Source organism: Lineus longissimus, chromosome 7 (assembly GCF_910592395.1).
Source record: "Lineus longissimus chromosome 7, tnLinLong1.2, whole genome shotgun sequence".
In the NCBI taxonomy this organism is placed as follows: domain Eukaryota; kingdom Metazoa; phylum Nemertea; class Pilidiophora; order Heteronemertea; family Lineidae; genus Lineus; species Lineus longissimus.
The window spans coordinates 6968863-6988462 of NC_088314.1; the positions used below are offsets into that span (position 1 = coordinate 6968863).

Genomic DNA, 19600 nt, shown 5'->3' on the forward strand with positions numbered 1-19600 from the left:
GTCGCCAAGGTGATTTACTGTACGGGAAGGGATGTCATTTATAGTTTACCATTTATAACACTCAGGGGGCGGGATTGGTTGACAACTGGGATTAATCGTCCCGAAGCAATATCACACACCATTAATTACACGAAGTTTGGTAAGCCGTTTGGTTTGCTATTCACGTGTGGTTGCCATAGACACTAGACAAGTTTCCAGCCTCCACATTCTAAGATTCAAGCTTTTCAATCCTACCTCATATACAAAACTCTGCGTAGAACCATGCAGTAAAATCCAATGACCTGAGTTGCTGTTACAATTACTTGACACACCTGTACAAGTGCTGAATGATATAAAAAAGCTTTCCAGGACATTCTGCAGAATTGTGACCCGCTCTACCAAAACTAGGCACTTGTCGCATCTGAACTTGACAGGTTGATACGGACTTGTTGTTCATTTCCCTATTGTAGACCTTTTGTGAAATGTGACCAAATCAGTTTGTAATAGATTCACAAAAGGTCTACAATAGGGAAATGAACAACAAGTTCGTATCAACCTGTCAAGTTCAGATGCGACAAGCGCCTAGTTTTGGTAGAGCGAGTCACAATTGTTGACAGAGGTTTCCTCACATAAATAACCAAACACCAACTAGCAGATGTTGATGTCAGATGTCAAAAAAAGAAAGTTATATCACGTTTTGGCAAAATATCGTGCTGCACCACATGGATTATAATTATCACATAATGGAAATCAATTGAGGTGTTGTTATTGGAAGAGAGCTTCTACAGAAGCAATACTGATCCGCTATCTCCATGGCAATAGCAGTCATCCATTTAAAATTGGGCAGACAGAGTTGGAGCCTTGGGGAGATTTTTCAATTCCCGCTCGAGCGTCTGTCAATGTAATCTAGTTTATAACAATTTACAGGACGTTCCCGTCAATGTTAGACATATATTTCAATAAAAGACGGATCGTTAATGAGAGTCGACGTACATGTACGTACTAATAGAAGGCATACAGAGTATGATATGGGAATGGTTTTATTTCGGACTCTGTCAGGATTAGAGATAGACATACTTATTATTTTACCAGGTTTCCGGTGTAAGCAGCAGACTGCATTTTGCCTATACTGTAGATTTGGAACCGAGACTTTTTTATCATGATAGCAGGCCATCACCCTCCTCTGAAAACTATATGAGAAGAAATGAAATGATATCTATTTGACCGCATCTTGGTGACATTTTGCATTTTTTTGAAATACCATGCCTTTTTCTTGGCAGTTGAATATGGGGACTTGGATGACCCTTATACCCGATCAGCTTACAGAGCCTGCAGACACGATGTACCATTTCTGCCCCAGCCACATTTGGGAGCCACTTTTATAATGCCACAACAGCCAAAGGACACAAATTGCTGTGGCGTTACTAACCGCCAACCACAATTCATAGCCACAAACTAATGGTGCAAAATAACCTCATCGTTTTATCAGCCACTATATCCTGGATACCATCTTAACATCATTGGCTACTCCTGCAATTAATAAGATGTAAGGCTCTACCTCGATATGCAATTAGTTGTAAAAAGCCGTATTTATTAAGCATGATAAGCAATTAGTTGTAAAAATCCTTAAGATGGAAGCAATCTTATTCAAATTTTTGAAGTAACCAAGTAGGCGGCCATTTTCCAAATACGGCAGCTGAAGGAAAGACTACTTCTCCATATAATGGCACTCAAGCAGGTGACTGAGATAAGTATATGTTATCCTAATGGAGAATGGCACTGAGATTATTCTCATGTACGTGTTGGAGAAAGAAATGCGAGAAAGCCAATACTGGCTACTTTGTCATGCAATGCTATAGAGGATAGCTGCAGATGGCTGTTTTCTTCTAATATGAAAATGTGTAGGAGTGGAGAGAAACGTGCTGCAAGAGGATATGAGGGGCTCTGCGGTACAAACTGAGAAGACTTTGAAGGGCAGGCCTTTCAATAACTTCATTTGTGACACACCCTGCTTCTCTTATCATGTTCCTGCCAAACATCAATCTTTCACACCAAAAATCATAGCCAACGTTGCCACCGATTTTTCCCACTACCAATTTCAAAGCCCAAACTAATTCCCAAATTACATTACATTTTTGGCTCATGAAAAAAGAAACCATGCCCAATAGAGAGAAACATACTGGAAACAACATTGCCCATTAAAGAGAGACACGCTTCACTTCGAATACTCAGAAATCGTAGAGCACCACAAGGACAGTTCTAACACATACCATAGAGTCTTGCACCTCATAGACAGCGAGTTTTCCCACCATTGAATTCAAAACTCCTCCAATAACACTTTTGGCTGACGAAGAAAAAGCCACGTTGCCCTAAAGACTCAAAACATTTTCCTTGCCTCACGGAATGACATTGTTACAGGAATGGAATCACATAGCACCACTTTGGCAATTCTAAAACATCAGATGGAGCTTATGATAAATGGGCTCGATTTCCTTGCCTTTAAACTATGGCATTTCATGGTGGCGAACATTGGGCGCCTGATGGCTCAGCAGATTTTTGAAAGGATTTTCTTAAGCCGAGCTATTTGCCGGAAATTTGTCACCATGCACGCTGATGGAATGCATTCATTCAGAGTGCTGAGAGCTGCATAGAGGATTCAAAGTTAATGGTCACTGGGCCTGCATCACAAGTTAATGTACATGAGTTCATCTTCTCACGAGGAATTTGGAATTGTCCGATTTTAATTCCTGATGGTGCAGGATGCCGAGTGTAGCATCTGGCAAGTCAATAATCATAGAGTTTGGGTGATGAGAGAACTTTGGTACCGAAGGGATTAAATAACACCTCCACGGCAGCTTTATTGTGGTGAAAGGTCACTGTCCTCGTTGTAAAGGCCTCCCAGCAAATCTTCTAGACAAAATGCAATTGTTGTTAAGGGAGTGTGTTTCTCAGTATATGAAAAGCAACAGTGGTGACTTGCACAGAATTCCAATGTTGCCATGGGTAGATTTTCATATAAAACTGATGACTGTTACTCCTAACTTGCATTTTGCTCGGTACTTTTGCAGCCAAAATGGCAATTATTCCTTTATCATACAATAACATTATGAAAATACATGTAGGTAAACCCATCTTGCATAGGAAAAATGTTTTGAAATGTGGATGTCAACACCATCAACAAAAAAATTTCATCAAATTTGATTATTGCTCGAACTTTAAAGTCATGTCACGACAGATTATTCTCAAGACTAAGAGATAGGCAAGGAGCCACATGGGCTCTTTGTGGAGTGGTATTCCACCAAAGCATCCCGAAATCAATTAAGCATCCCAGAAGAAAGAAAATCTCCCCTTTGGCCATAATGGCTGAAACCTGACCGCCTAGGCTCATCTTGATTGCTATATGGATTCCCAACCGCTCTATAATGCTCCTTCTTGGCAAGTGGAGCTGCAGATTCACTCGGCATTACAATCATGGAAGTCACCCGGCCCAGATCAATTAAATTATGCCTGGAACTGGCATGCTGGAGGAAGTGCACTTGTGGGTTTGGCAGAGGAAGATAGCTTCTGTATGGCAGAGTGGTTTTGGTTGAAAGCATCGTCATAAACCATTGTAGACTGCCGCTTGTTCTATATAAATCGTTGCATTTTCTGACCTTCATAAGGAACTTCGACACGGCCGATCAAGGAATTTGATTAGTGCTGGGAAAATTTTGCCATTACGCAGGACGTTTCACTACCAGAATGATCTAGATCAAACCACTTGGCAAACACGTCTTGTCTTTTGGTTTGCCCAATGCCTCCTATTAGATGTGATGACAGAACTTATTGATATATATACAAGTATAGTCCTCTCTTTTCTTGGCCAGAAGCAAGCAACGTAGATGTGATATCACTCTAACCTCCTTCTCTGCTGTAAGTGAGCAATATTCCCACTGTCACAGACCTATGGAGGAATCGTGCCACAGGCCGCCATAGGATCTCTTGATGACTTTTATCTGAGGTTACCTTCACTGCTTTAGCGTGTCATCGACCACTGATCTGATTTTCCACACACTCAAATGAAATATTCATCAAAGGCATGATGTTTCAGAGGATGTGACCATTTTTCTTCACATTGGTATATATTTGATGAACATTGTCTTGCACATATTGTAACAATCTGATAAAGAATCCTTTGTTGGAGAAGGATTTTAATTGTTTGTGGTTATACAGCAGGAAGTATTGACATTTTGATTGTTACCAGCAGTGTATGCACTTTTGAAACTTCTGACAATTTTACTGCCTTTTGTGGCTTCAGCATCAAAGACTTCAAATATGACAAAGATAAGATAAATAACATCCTACAAAGCCATTATCTGAAACCTATTATACTCATCAATCGACAACATCCCAGGCAAGCATTCCAGGGCAAGTTGATGACGTTATGGCTGCCTCCTCAGGGCTCGCCTTACAAAGCCTGGACCAGGGGATCTAGGCATTTAAAATCTAGTTAATTATATTATGGGCATCTTTTCAACACTCAGCTTACCTTAACTGAGTTAGAAATGAGGAAGAGCATCTGATAATTGAATAAATTCATCAGGTAGGTTGTCTATTACAAAATAAAGGGCATTTTCTTGATGCACAATTAGCTATGATTCACTTGCGTTGATGCCTTGGACATGATCTCTTCATTGCAACAGCAGTGGGGTTATTTTCCACAGCTTTTCGATGCAATGGGAATAGAACATTGTCAGATATTTACAGCAATAAGACATCCAGACAAATGTTCGGGATGAGGACAAAATCTTGGTGTCATGGGAGGAGAGAGCGTTATCAGAATAAAGATGTAAATATGCATTTCGGGCCCAGTTGATGTCACTATGGGTTCCGCTACAGGGGTAAGATTTCAAAGTCATCATGAGGCATGAAGAAGAACTTATGGTGTCAAGGGAAGAGAACATTGTCAAAAAAGGACAGCAACGTGAATTCCTCTGAATGACGGGGTTCGATATCTTGATAGCATTTCTTTTGTATCTTGTACAGGTATGAAGAAAACTGGTCCCTGTAGATCATTGAAAAGGCGAAAATAATAATAAGCATCTGCTCTACCCACCCCAATCAGCAGCTGAGGAGGGGTAAAAGATGACCAAAGATAGATCAAGGATGGTCTACCTTAACCAGACATTTGAAGGATTTAGATCATAAATCTGGCCACACAAAATGAGGTAGCTGAATGGCAGTACCCTCACAAATATATCAGCTGAACTACAGAATGGCATCTCCATAAAACTCTTCCTTTCTGGCAGACAATCAGTGATGCAGAGAAGCAATTAGCCAACACACACATATAATCAAGCCAAAAGCATCATACAGCAGTCACTTGAACTGAAACCAATAACCAATATAATAATATTTTCTCACTAAAGAGACACAATATTGATGTGTTCCTTTGCCAGACAACATAAAATATAGTAATTTCTGGAGGCAATTATTTGACTAACCTCACTAAGGACAAAAGCAGAATGATCAATACTTGCTAATCTCACATATCTTTTTGAGAGGCTGAACCTTTGATATATATAACGCAAAGCCTGGCCATAAGAGAAATTGCTCTTTTGATTATGGACCTGTCTGTATTTCCCTTTAGTCATACTTATCTGTATTTCTGAGATTGTTCATAACGAGTTGGTGTAGCGGCTCAGGTCTCTGACTGGCGGTTATGATGTCCCTGGTTTGATTCCCACTGTTGGCATGTGATTTTGGCAGCCAGTCTCTTTGCCTTACATGTACACGCCAAACTCAATCCAGGTCTTATGCGTTCTGGTCAAAAGTGCTCAGATTGTAGCCCTGATTGGGCAGCTAATCTAATAGTTCTTCTGAAAGGTTTCAGCGTAGACTGATGAAAAGAGCTTTGAGAATGTTGTACATTAAAGAAGCACGAAGTACTTACATTTATCTACCAGCAATGGCAGGCTTAAAGCTTTATTGTTTTGAATAGAGAGAGCCTCCATCATCCTAATGTTCGAGAGAAGGAAGAAATTTTGGGAAGGTAACACAGCTGAAACTTTTCACCTCAACGATATCTGGAAGCAACTTCACCAAATCATTCCATATGTTAACAGACAAGACCTCATCAAACACCAACATTTCCCAAACAAATTACAAGTGACCTACTTCCACATGTTCAATGCTGGCTACCTTACGAAGCATCTTCTTTCAAGTTAAGTCACCAACCTGACAGAATACAGCAACTATACAATGCTAACTCTTGTTCGCTAAATATCAAGCACATGCAAATGAACCCATCCAGACAACATCGACTCAAACCTGACAAATCTCTTCCATCCATTCCTCAAGATCCTTCAAGAAAGCCACCTTTTTCAACACGAGCACAACTGTCGAAAGAACTCCAAAGTGAATGTTGAACAGAAAAACGTCGGAAAACGGCTGAAGATAAGGAACAAAACACAAGACACATACCTTGCCTAATGCTATCTGATACAGCGTACACACAATGCTACTGTGTAGATTCAACCGTCGCACTCTAGTATAGCGCTGATGAATTATTTTCATCAACGGCGAATTGATTTCGGGCAACGAGGTAATCCTGTGGGCTCTTTCTGTTATGTGATGGGATTACGAGCAAATCTCATTTCACATTCCAAATGTATTAACCATTGTGATCCATCGTGAAAAATATATGACATTCCAGCAATGAAGCTATCGCGATGTGATTCCCTGAAGTTGCTAGGCAGACGATGGCTGTTGGTGATGTATCTCCTTTGCTCGGTATGCGATAAGGAGGGTGTCTGGATTAAAGAACATACATTAGGGATGCAGTTGCTAATGAGGTTTGCATCCCTAGTGATCTTCGGCACAGACAACAACATTGAAGGTTTCTATTTGAGCGACAAAATTTTTTTATAAAGACTATAACTTGCATTGCTATCAGTTTCAGGGGCGGATCCAGCATTATGAGAAAGGGGGTGGCAGAGACTATGTCTGAGCATGAACACCTGAATAAATCGGCCAAATCTAAAAGATTTATATCAGTCCGGGAGGTCCCAAAATAGATGAATCTGACAAGGCAGCAACAGGGATTGAAGCCGAACCATAAGGCTTGTGCAGGCCCCACACCCAGGTTGTTATGTATTTCTTCATCCTCTGAAGCATGGTCGGAAAGGCAAAGCTGGCCACTGGACTCAGTTCACAAGCAAAGAGGAGAGCACTGTTGTGGTTTGTACAGTAGGACTGCAAACAATGAAATCTGAGAATTTCGCATCATTTCATGGTCCATGCATTAAATAGGTCAACACTGCGCCTTACCGGTCATATTTATTTCAAATCCTGACGACTAAAACCGTTGGAAACTCATGTGGAGAAACACCACCAACTCATACCAAACCGGATAAAGGACTCCACTGCTCCATTCAAGTGCATCACTTCTTCCCAACATTGCCCCAAGCCGTGTCTACACAAGACATGTCATTATGATGTTTGGCTCCAGAATTTATTGGTGATTGCTGGATCAATAAATGGTTGTTTGCATCTTCTTACTCGGGGAAATTATTTTCCTGCCTTGCCTCAACTTGTGAGGACTAGAGTACAAACAGCTGCGAGTGAAAGGATGTTGTTGGAAGAATTATTTCAGAGTATCCAAAGCATTGCATTGACAACTAAGTTGTGAAATGACATCTATACAGTGGAGTCTTGAATATACTTAAGAAGAATGCATCGAGACGCAACAGAAAACCTGACAGCCGACAAGCTGACAAAAGGAACCAACCATATGTTTATAAGACAAGCTGACTGTTGAAACAAACCATCTGTCAGACAAGCTGACTGAAAAAACTAACCATCTGTTTGTTAGACAAGCAGACTGATGAAACCAACCTTAAATCTGTTGGACAAGATGACTGATGAAACTAAACATCAAGTTGTTGGACTAGATGACTGATGAAACCAAACATCAATCTGTTGGACAAGATGAGTGATGAAACCAACTTTCAATCTGTTGTACAAGATGACTGAAGAAACTAAACATCAAGTTGTTGGACAAGATGACTGATGAAACCAACTTTCAATCTGTTGGACAAGATGACTGAAGAAACTAAACATCAAGTTGTTGGAAAAGATGACTGATGAAACCAACCTTTGATATGTTGGACAAGATGACTGAAGAAACTAAACATCAAGTTGTTGGACAAGATGACTGATGAAACCAACTTTCAATCTGTTGTACAAGATGACTGAAGAAACTAAACATCAAGTTGTTGGACAAGATGACTGATGAAACCAACCTTCAATGTGTTGTACCAGATGACTGAAGAAACTAAACATCAAGTTGTTGGACAAGATGACTGATGAAACCAACCTTCAATCTGTTGGACAAGATGACTGAGGAAACCAACTATTTGTGACAATGACTGCTGAAACCAAACCTCTGTCTGTCAGAAAAGCTGACTGATGAACGAAACAATTTTTATGTTAGACAAGTCTACAGATGAAACCAGCCATACGTTTGTTACACAATGAAACCAACCATCAGTCATCCGAGCTGTACTGATAAAACTCATACCATCAGCCTGCTGATAAGATGACAGGGAGTATTTTACTCTTGCATAGCTTGTCATATCACACTGCCAGCCACCCATCAACAAGACTGGTTAGCTCTTCCATCAGACTGGCATTTGCACTTCTAATTACCAGAAAGGTATTAGTATTCCATAGAGTTAGCCCCGGAAGCCCTCATGGACGGATTGATCATCTCGGCTGACAGGCGCGATAGCGGTCAACATTGCTCAGGGACATGGGTATGGCCGCTAGAATATCAAAAGATTCATACTTTTAACTCTTGCTTGAATGTACCACGATAGGTTTGGCATACGGTTGGATTTTTTAAGCTTTTACAAAGGACTCTTCTACATCTTAGTACAAGATGACTATGAATTCAGTAATTTAGAGCTGAAAGGTATTTGCTCAATTTCAGTTATACTTGTTGATGATTATTGGGTTTTTCGGATATAGATTCAGATTGACCTCGTAACTCTGACTTCTGCCAGAGGTGGGCTACTTGGTGGGGTACTTTGCTTGCTTTGGCACAAGGCACTCAATTCCACGCCTCATTAGAAGGACAAAACAATTTGCAATTCAGTGTCTTGCTACAGGACACAATGACGAAACGGCGACGAACCTTTTGAGAGTCCACAACCTCCTGATTATAAGCCCAGTACTTAAACCACTATGTCACTGATGGTCTCCCCACCTCGTTGCAAAATCTGAAGCCGAAGATTCAAACTTGGATGACACATTTGGCAATATCCTGATTAAAATGTCACAGAATGACATTCCATAAGTCGCAACGTTAAAACGTGATACAACATAAGTGTTTACTTTATATTAAAAGTCGACTCCAAATATTTTAATTAAAATTTCTTGATTTCATTGATGTACCAACTAGATTGCCAATATTTCTGCATGTAACGCATGAAGGAACTGTCATTTTCAAGCGAAGCATATTTTGAAACCTCGGATTCCGGATGACTTCAAAGACCAATACCAGTTGCCCATGTTGGAGTTCATTCCTTTGGGTCCCGGAAGATTCCTGGTTTTCTAGATTCTGATTTAAAATCTATTTGGCCGATGAAGACATCTATATTTGGCCTTGACCTCCTTCAAAGGCCACTGTATCAACTACATTGCCACAAACTAATGTCTTACAGATACTCACATAGATTGAAGAGAAGATAAAATTGATGAAATGTCAGATAGAAGATTTTCGTTCGCCCAGCTCCTTGGATGATATATTAGTGGCTAATGGGTACACCCCACGGAATTCTACCAACATGCCATATATGAGTGAACTACAAGAATGAGTTAGTGGAGCATAAATCATGAAAGATTTATATTCAGTTCATCTTTACATAATTAGATATTTTCAGACTGAATTACATGTAGTTTTAAAACGTTTTGAACAATAAAGGAGGCCTATAAGCTGAAAGGATAACTTAAGGACACTGATACGATTTCACACGTAATATTTTAATTCTGCCATTCAGGAAATCGATAGGCGGCAATTGGCCTACTGAAATAAACATTTAAGATAAAACATGATACATTGAAGACATTACACAACAAGCGATGAAACAAGGAAAACATTTCTGATCGGAACGAAAAACAACACCCCCAGCAGGCTTGAGATTACAGTAGTACCAATGGCATGATGATATGCCATTTGAAACATCAATTTCATAATCGATAAGTTGAAAAAACTGATTCATGTCGTTGTCGAGTGTCCTTGGGCAATTTCATTGGAATGTATATGATATTTGATCAAATTTAGATTTGGATACAATTATATTATGTTTTTCAAACCCAATATACATGTGTAGCATTCAACAAAATGTGCATCTAAACAACCACGGAACAATCAATTTTTAAGTGAGTTTTCAAAAACTGCTCGGCTGTGGTGCACTTGCATATTGACTGACATGGCATTATCAAGGAAATTCATAGAGGAAAGACAGCTGAGGTCAAAGTTGTTTCAAAACTTGCGAATCATTATATAGTCAAAGAAAGCTAGGAGCTGCTAGTCAGCACATGGCCTGGCGTTTCAAAACTTGCGAATCATTATATAGGCAAAGAAAGCTAGGAGCTGCTAGTCAGCAGATGGCCTGGCGAAATGACATTTTCAAAGTCTTGCTAAAGACCAATCATCTTCTGCCTAATCTTTCTCAAGAAATTGGATCCCTTCCATTACTGATCTGTTCTGGGTTGTTCGGGTAATCAGATCTGATCTCCAATACCTCTCAAATATGGATGTATCACGATAATCAAGCGGTCCTGATGGAACGATGGAGAAGACATTGCTGTAAAGTTGTACGTTTTGTGAACTCTTAACATTCTAAGTCACTTTAACATTGGTTTCCTATGCAACTTAGTCTCTTAATCTTCTTTTTTGTCTTCAATGTGAGAGTTGCTGTTACCAATAGATTCCATTCATAATGTAATTTCTCAGCAGCAATATAGTCTTCACACTGAGCAAGTGTGCAGTCTAAATGGTGAAAGCACTTCACATCATTCCTAATGCCGTGGTCACACTGGGGTTTTAACACGAATTGAATTCGAATTAAAACGTTGATACGTATTGGGGCGTCACACTCAATTCGGTTCATACCGATCTCAATCCGCTTTAACCAACACGGTTCTTAAACCGAATTGAATGCGAATCAGCTAATCCGAATCAACGAAACCGTATTGAGATTTCAAGTGTGACGCGCTTGATACGAATTAAGGTTTTCGATCGCACTGCGCATGCGCCCGGCGCATGGAAAGTGACCTTTGACCGCGGGAACTAGTGCTCCGAACTAGTTAACTGATGTATTTAAATGATCTCATTAACTCAAATCGTTTTTCGTTATGCCATAGAATAGGGAAAAATCAACTCCCTTGCACGTGACTTGCATTTCCATTTCCTGGCAAGGTATGTTGCCGCCGGTTCGTTGGTCAAAGGTACGCTGGTCAGTCAGCAACATCGTCGCGGCGGGGTTTTCCCCGGTTTTGGCCTCGTTTTCGAGGGCGAGGCCGGGATTCTCCGCATTTAGCGACGGTGGTGTTGACTCGCTGAGGACACTCCTCTTTGACCCGAACTTTGGCAATAGGCATGGCCGGGAGATGGAAATGGTCAAGCACCTTACGCGATTTTAACTTGTTAATAATGACTGTGTGATACTGTGATATTATATACTTATATGTTTTGTACTTGTAAATTTTATTCTCCCATGTGGGAGGTTAATAGATAATAATAATAATAATAATAGATGGCGCGTCGTTAGTATGCATTGAGTGTGGCGCGTTTTAAACCGATTTGAATGCGTATTCGGGCCAGTGTGACGCGACCGTTCTGAAACTGGATTAACCAATTCGTATTCCGGAGAGCGCTCTACGGAATTCGGTTTCAATTCACATCCAGTGTGAACACACCATAAGTCCGAGTGGTACTGGCCATTAGCCTTGAACCAATGACCATCCGATCACAGGTTCTTGGGGAGGGCAATTTCAGTAACCGCCAATAGAGTGCACATAGGGTACAATCAGACTGACTAGAGTCGTCAAAATCCATCTGTAAACCTTCTTTGCAACATCAGACTGCTTCAATCGGATTATTATAAATGTGCTTTTGGTTACTGAGAACTAATCAGATCTATTTCCCAATCGCTTTCAAATATAGATTCATCAGGATAATCGATCACTGACTTGACATGATATCATTCTGGATGAGGCTGGCCGCAAGACGAGAATGGATCGAGGAGAGTTATTTGTAGAGGGTGCCGATAAGCTACACGTAACCAAAGTCAAGAGAAAAAGAGACAACTCTATCCTATTGATATCTGGTTTTTGTCCTCGGAAGGGAAGATCATAGCATTAAAATTAGAAAGCTGCATGAGTGGCTGATCCAAGTCACTAGATCGCACTTCATATGGTTCAGTCTGAATAAACTTACCAGGGATTTTTGTTGTTTTCCAATACCTCGTCAGCCAAACAACTCTTTTGTTTCTCCGATATCTTTTCCACATAGGGAGTATGATAAAGACCCTGCTAAGAGACCAACAGGTGCACCTTAATCCATATTTTGCCTAAGCATGTTAAATGGCATATTGGCCAGCCCGGGTTGAATGCAACTATGCAAATATCAGATTCGTTATCTATCCAAACAGTGAAATATTCATGTCATGAGTTTAGACAGGAGTACGATATGGCATCCTCCATGGAAACCATGAATTTTTTATATGTGCCGAGTTAAGTGCAACTATACCGAAGGATGGGAGGAGATTTATGTGATGTGGGGCAGGATGACATCAATTCAAGCATTTTCATGCAATAGTAATACTTGCCATCACATGCATTTGCGCTACAGCAAGTTAGTTGTGATGTATTTAGTTTCTAATGTCATATCAACCAACTAGAAGTAGACTAAAAATTTGTATGACCAACTTTATTTTATTAAGTCTGCAGGCATTGCTAGAATAGAGTTACACGCCAGTTGGTCAACGTCCTCATAAATCTTTTATGTTAGTAACGCAATCCCTCTTGGCCAACATTACCCCTACCCCAGTTTGGCAAGTCTTCAATGGACCCAATTAACCCACAATGCCTGAGTACATCGAATTCAATACCCCATCGATTTGTTCATTATTCACTCATTAATCATTTAAGAAGCCCGCCTAAAATCAATGGCTATTTGGATCAATGAACTGTTGATATATTGTGATTCTAAACTTCATCGAATGTGGGCAACAACAATTCTCTACGGCCTAAAGTACCCATAAATAAAGACTGTGTTATGAATTATTAAGGTTGATGACTTGCATAAGTTCTGTAGCTCATTGTCATCAAAATGAAAGAGGGCGACTCCATCCTTACATTACATTTGTTTTCAGTTGCTTTTGGAATAAAGTATAAATACAAGCCATTTTGGTCACGGAAGTCACAGGAGTCACAACCAGTCAAGCAATACGAGGAGGAGATGATGACAATTTGTGAGACAATCCCCTCTTAGCTAGACCAGGGAGTTTCATGGAAATACTTTTATCTAGCAGTACCGACAGGTGGCTAAATGCATTTTTAGACACTGGTAAAGCTCAAATGCATTTTTAACACGGGTAAAGCTCAAATGCATTTTTAGACACGGGTAAAGCTCAAATGCATTTTTAGACACGGGTAAAGCTCAAATGCATTTTTAGACACAGGTAAAGCTCGAGTACAGTCAGGATCCCAGACAAGGCAGTAGTCGAACCTGCAGGTGGCCAGAGAATGGCTCATCTTGCTGACAAGTTTGGATGACTACTATGAAAGTACAATACTGAACAAAATTATTTACTGAAACAGACACGGGTAAAGCTCAAATGCATTTTTAGACACGAGTCAAGCTCAAATGCATTTTTAGACACGAGTCAAGCTCAAATGCATTTTTAGACACGGGTAAAGCTCAAATGCATTTTTAGACACAGGTAAAGCTCAAGTACAGTCAGGATCCCAGACAAGGCAGTAGTCGAACCTGCAGGTGGCCAGGGAATGGCTCATCTTGCTGACAAGTTTGGATGACTACTATGAAAGTACAATACTGAACAAAATTATTTACTGAAACATTTTTACAGCTGTCATCATTGCTTCACCATTGCAGCCTGGGAAGTGATTGTAAATATTGAGCACTTGTATCCTGAACCTTTCCTGAAAAACTGTCAATGTTCACCACTTAAAAAGTGCACTCTATGGGCTACTTGATGTTTGCTGGGCTGTGGCTAATTTATTTATATTGGCGCAAAGTAGGTACCGGTAGTTGAAAATTACATTAATTCATGACGTGACCAGCATGCACAGAAATCTCTTCGAGTCATTGAAGAGTGGTCAGAGTACATGTAGGTTTGAGATAATGGACTGATGCAGAAAGGATGCAGCCAGATTGACCTGCATTTCGGGCAAAATACATGAGACAGCTTGATCGGCCAACAATCGGATCTTACCCCCGACTGGACTATAACATTACATGCATGTTTGATTAATTAGTCGAGCCATTAGCTTGTTCCCAGCGTGATGCAAGTCGAAATGGCAAAGTGACGAAAGAAGAATTATTATAGGAGTAGCCAGGCAACAAATGCACAAAGAGCCTGCTCATCATTAAGAAACGATGCAGCAACATTATTCAGGTGTAAAAAAGTATTGCTATTTATGAAGACAAACATCGTAAAACATAGCTCACTTGGGTACTCTCATAATCATAACCATAATCACAATCATGATGATGATAATAATCATACAGAATGTATCAGTAATGGTAAACTATCAGTCATTAGACATCAGTTTCATTTCTGCCATTGACATATCAGTCACTTTCTTAATAGAGAGTACACCACATAGAAAATACTGAGACTGTCAGACCCCCAGCATTGAAACTTGGTGTAAAAGTCAAGCATATGATAACCAAGTTAGAATGCACAAATCTGGAGTTGGTGTTGAAGATATGGTGTATTTTATCAACAAGTTCGTGGGTGACATTTTTGGGATCACCCTGTAATTTCAATGTTTTAACCTAACATTCGTATGAACTCAATTGTAATGATCCAATGACATGGCAGACATTTTTTTTTTAATATTTAAGATTATAGTGCGGGAGGTACAACAACATCGTACAACAATTGAATATGAACGTCCCAGCAACATCCAGGGTCATTTTCCAATTTCATATCGTTCCCAAGAAGCATGCATTACTACTCGATGCATATTTGTCTTTTTCTTGTCACTGATTCTAACTGAAAGTTTCTGCTTGATCAAATAGAAATCTCATGCGACTTTATTTGATTTGCTCGTAATGCAATTGAGGCTGACACTGTTGGATTAAGATGCACAGCGCAAGCCAAATTGATGCCCATTTGGTATGTTCTGCGACTCTCAAATCACATACTGTTTTTTCTCTGGTGTATTATTGCTACAGAAGATTAGTTTCAGCAAGAATTGATGAAGACAAGCCTTTATTGATGCAGTGGAACCTCTTTAATAAGGAAATCCTCGGGACTGACCAGTGCTGTCCTTATTAGAGAGGTGTTCCGATTAGAGAGGTCAAATTGAAGGGGAAAAACAATTTGGGATCAAACCTAGTGTCCTTAATAGAGAGGTTGTCCTTAATAGAGAGATTGCCCTTAATAGAGAGGTTGCCCTTAATAGAGAGGTTGTCCTTAATACTAATAGAGAGGTTGTCCCTAATAGAGAGGTTGTCCTTAATAGAGAGGTTGTCCTTAATAGAGAGGTTGCTCTTAATAGAGAGGTTGTCCTTAATAGAAAGGTTGTCCTTGATAGAGGTTGTCCTTAATAGAGAGGTTGTCCTTAAAAGAGAGGTTGTCCCAAGTAGAAAGGTTGTCACTAATAGAGCAGTTGTCCTTAATAGAGAGGTTGTCCTTAGTAGAGAGGTTGCCCGCCCTTAATAGAGAGGTTGTCCTTAATAGAGAGGTTGACCTAAATATAGAGGTTGTCCTTAATAGAGAGGTTGCCCTAAATAGAGAGGTTGTCCTTAATAGAGATGTTGCCCTTAATAGAGAGGTTATCCTTAATAGAGAGGTTGCCCTTAATATAGAGGTTGTCCTTAATAGAGATGTTACCAATAAGGAAGGTTCAACTGTACTTGATGTCAGTATACTCTTGGCCACAGTATCATCCCAGCTAGTGTCACATGATTAACCCTCCTGCTGCTGAGGCCTAATATTCCCCATCTAATGGGGATTCTAAGGATTTTAAGTTCTTTTGCTACTGTGGGGAAGTTATTAGAGATTTACTCAATAAACCATATGTAGTTTGAAAGCTGATTGCCCAGGCATAGATATGAAAACACAAAAAAAGATCATATTCCCACCCTATCTGACCCACAGGGATATCTGGACTCTCTGAAGACCCCACAACCCTTGGAATGACCCCGCTACTCTACAGGGTGGCCCAAAAAACTTTTCCCTTGCAGAATAATATTCTTTCATGTATCCATTGTGTGAGGGAAAGGTTTTCTGGGCCACCCTGTAGAACATACTGGAATAATAAGCATTGTGTTGTGTACTCCACACCCAAAATTCCATGTTCAACAATTCCACTACAATGTCTTTATTTTTGAAGTAACTCATAACATGCTACATGCTAGCTAGCGCACACTCATTCCGGATATTCTGGGTATACATGTATGCATCATTCATTGGATTTCAAACAACAGAATAAAATGTAAATTACTTCATCGAAACAATTACTCAGCATGCTTACTTTTATACTGCTAACGCTAATGCTACATGTGCTAGCAATATTGGCTATAAATGTAGCAAACATACATGAGTGGTCCTACACGACTTATTGATCCATAAACGGTCCATAAACAGTCCGGGCAAACAGCATTCACAGAATCTGACTACATGTTGAAATGTACAGAACTGTGGGATACCACTCCCTGGCCAAGATATCACTTGGGCAGTGGTGGTACAGGGAGATGATATGAAAAGAAACCTGAGGGGAATGGATCGCTTAAGGACTCTGCGATCGAGAGCCAATTTGAAGCCAAAATCTTAGGACATTTCTCTTACCCGTTAACAAGAAGTAAGGATTAAATGACATATCAATACTTGCTGTTATGCATAAATGAATACGATATTAATACACATGCCAAGTTTTTCATAGCACTTGTCTCGCAATTACTGCACTACCACACTTTAACTTATAGTTCTCATGATAAAATGTTCATGTTGCACCTGATTGTCACCTTACTAGTAGGATACAGGCTGACTCACTGCTGCAGTTAAGACCTTTCATCTGAAGTGTTTGTTCTGACACCATGACTCAACAATCGACAATTACTGAGACATGAGTTGGTTGCAAATAGTCGAAGAGATTTATGCCCACATCTATTTCTGGTTATTGAGAAAATTGGCTTTTCAACCATGAGCCAATATGATATATATAAGGTAACAGGTGAACCTCCCCAAAACAAAAAGGATACTGTTTTAGGATGCAGAAAAATACCTGGCTATAAAGCCTATACTAACTAGGTAGTTCCTTACTTGGTAGTGTTCTAAAGGGGGGAGGTCATCACAATTTGAAGCCAGATGTCCCCCCCCCCCCTATTTGTTGCCTCATCCACTACAAAGTTCTAACATGCCAATGCCTGTTACTCCCCCCCCCCCCCACACCCCTTATTTCAATAGCCTTTTCTATCAGCTGCCTCTCCTCTCTCACAGCTGATCACTAATTAAATCATATACACCATCAGGCTTAAATGAAGAGTACAGTAGAACATCTCTATCAAGGACACCCTCGGGGCTGTGCTGTGCTGTCCTTAATAAAGAGGTGTCCTGAGGTCATATCGAATGAAAACTGCCAATTTGGAACCAAAACCAGTGTTCTTAATAGAGAGGGTGTCCTTGAGGTGTCCGCAAAGGGAGGTTCTACTAGTGTATATTTAGTGCTGCAGCACAGCCTGTTTCAGACCACAGGCCACTAAATTGTGGGTCAGTAAGGGTTAACACATTGTAAAATGTCCATGTAGGCAATGAAAGGTTAATGTAGAAGGAGACAAATGAATCTATAGGATACTGACACTTGATTATGTTGCCTGTGATCAGGCCCTAATATCCGACACGGGTAGACTTTCCCCCTCGCCTGTTTATTCACCCTTTACGAGCCAGTTATCAGCACATGGCAGCTTATCGAAAAATGCAACTTACCTAACTCAGCTGTTCCTCTTCAAGACGTAATCCAATATCCCAATAGGCCAAACGAGACGCCTTGCACAGTAAAAGACGACTATCCATAGGCTATATGCTAGTCACAGTGGGCTATTTCCCGTCAGAAACGTCAGATAATCGGCCCTCAGCGCAGCACCGGCACAGTCCTCGTCACAGCCATCTTGGATGAACTCATCAGAGACAGAGGGGAGCGGCGGTCGCGAAGGGGGGAGAATTTTACGCGTCACTGACTCCCTTTTTGAGTACACCAGGCTGCTATGTAGCACGCTGTCATTACATAAAGCTATTTGCTACGCTTGATAAATAACAAATATCGATTTCGTGTATATATCAATGAAAACGGTAATGCAAGCGATTAATATATTATGTAATGTGTTGCCATAGCAACAGTGGTTGAGGCGTACAGGGTGACGCATAATGATAGTGTTCCCATGGCCAATGCAAAGTCGGTGAATATCTAGACGTATACTACCAAGTGTCTCTAAGACTATCTGGTTGCGATATAGCTCAGCAGTAAATGCGGTGTATACTGCGAGGTGTCTCTGGTCGTGATATAGCGAAAACGGATGAAGTTCTGCGAGCAGCAATCGAGGGGAATGTCTGGACGTCGATAGTGGAACTATTATACTCACAGGCTTTTAAGCAGACTTTCAGTTACATCGCTTACTCCTAGATGGCAGAATTGAGGTATCTCTACGAAGACACAAGTCACCTGCGGTCAGTGGCGCTCTGTCTTCTGATGGCCTGCAGAATCGGATAAAACTGTCTTCACAAGCATGGTGAGATGACAGCTCAGCCTAGGGCAGTAGGCCCTGGTGTGCATGTCATCTAGAGCACAGTGAGATGTTAGGTCAGTCCAAGACAGCAGGCCCGGATGACTATTGTAGGAGAGACAAGGCCGTGAATGTCTTCCAGAAAATTGTAAGATAAATGGGGGATAATGACCCTTTGACAGCACTTCAGCACCAACTCAAAAAACCCATATACGTCAAATGTGTGAACGGACGGCTGCAGGGTCTTACTGGGTATTAGATCTGACAGACAAAGAAAGTGTGTAGAAGCGCAGGCATTCGAAAAGTGACGCACCGAACGAAGGACGACGCAGATCCTTGACAAAGTTCGAATTCTCGGCGCCATCGCGTTATTTCCATGATAGGAAGTAATCATGACATAATAACTTTGATCAGAAATAATTGCTTTATTTGGTAATAAACATGATATGTACAAACTTGAAACACACGATAATTACCTAAAGTATATTCTACTTAATGCCTACTTAAGTATCATACAATTTCCAAAGCTGTCTGTATATATTATTGCAGGAATAAAATGCGTACACAAAGTAAGAATAGAATACAGCCTAGTCTACATGA

General features: G+C 40.4%; 1 protein-coding gene across 7 annotated transcripts in view; it reads right to left on the minus strand.

Annotated features, from left to right (window-relative positions):
* Window positions 1–18530, minus strand: part of LOC135490776 (synapsin-like) — an 88457-nt gene extending 69927 nt beyond the window's left edge. For 6 of the 7 annotated variants that reach the window (XM_064776258.1, XM_064776260.1, XM_064776254.1 and 3 more), the window contains exon 1: window positions 18207–18530. The gene's annotated coding sequence lies outside the window, so the exon portion shown is untranslated. Of the gene's footprint in view, window positions 1–6441; window positions 6716–18206 lie in introns of those variants that run through there. The other variant, XM_064776256.1, reaches the window with a different exon arrangement.
* Between the last annotated feature and the right edge of the window lie 1070 nt (window positions 18531–19600).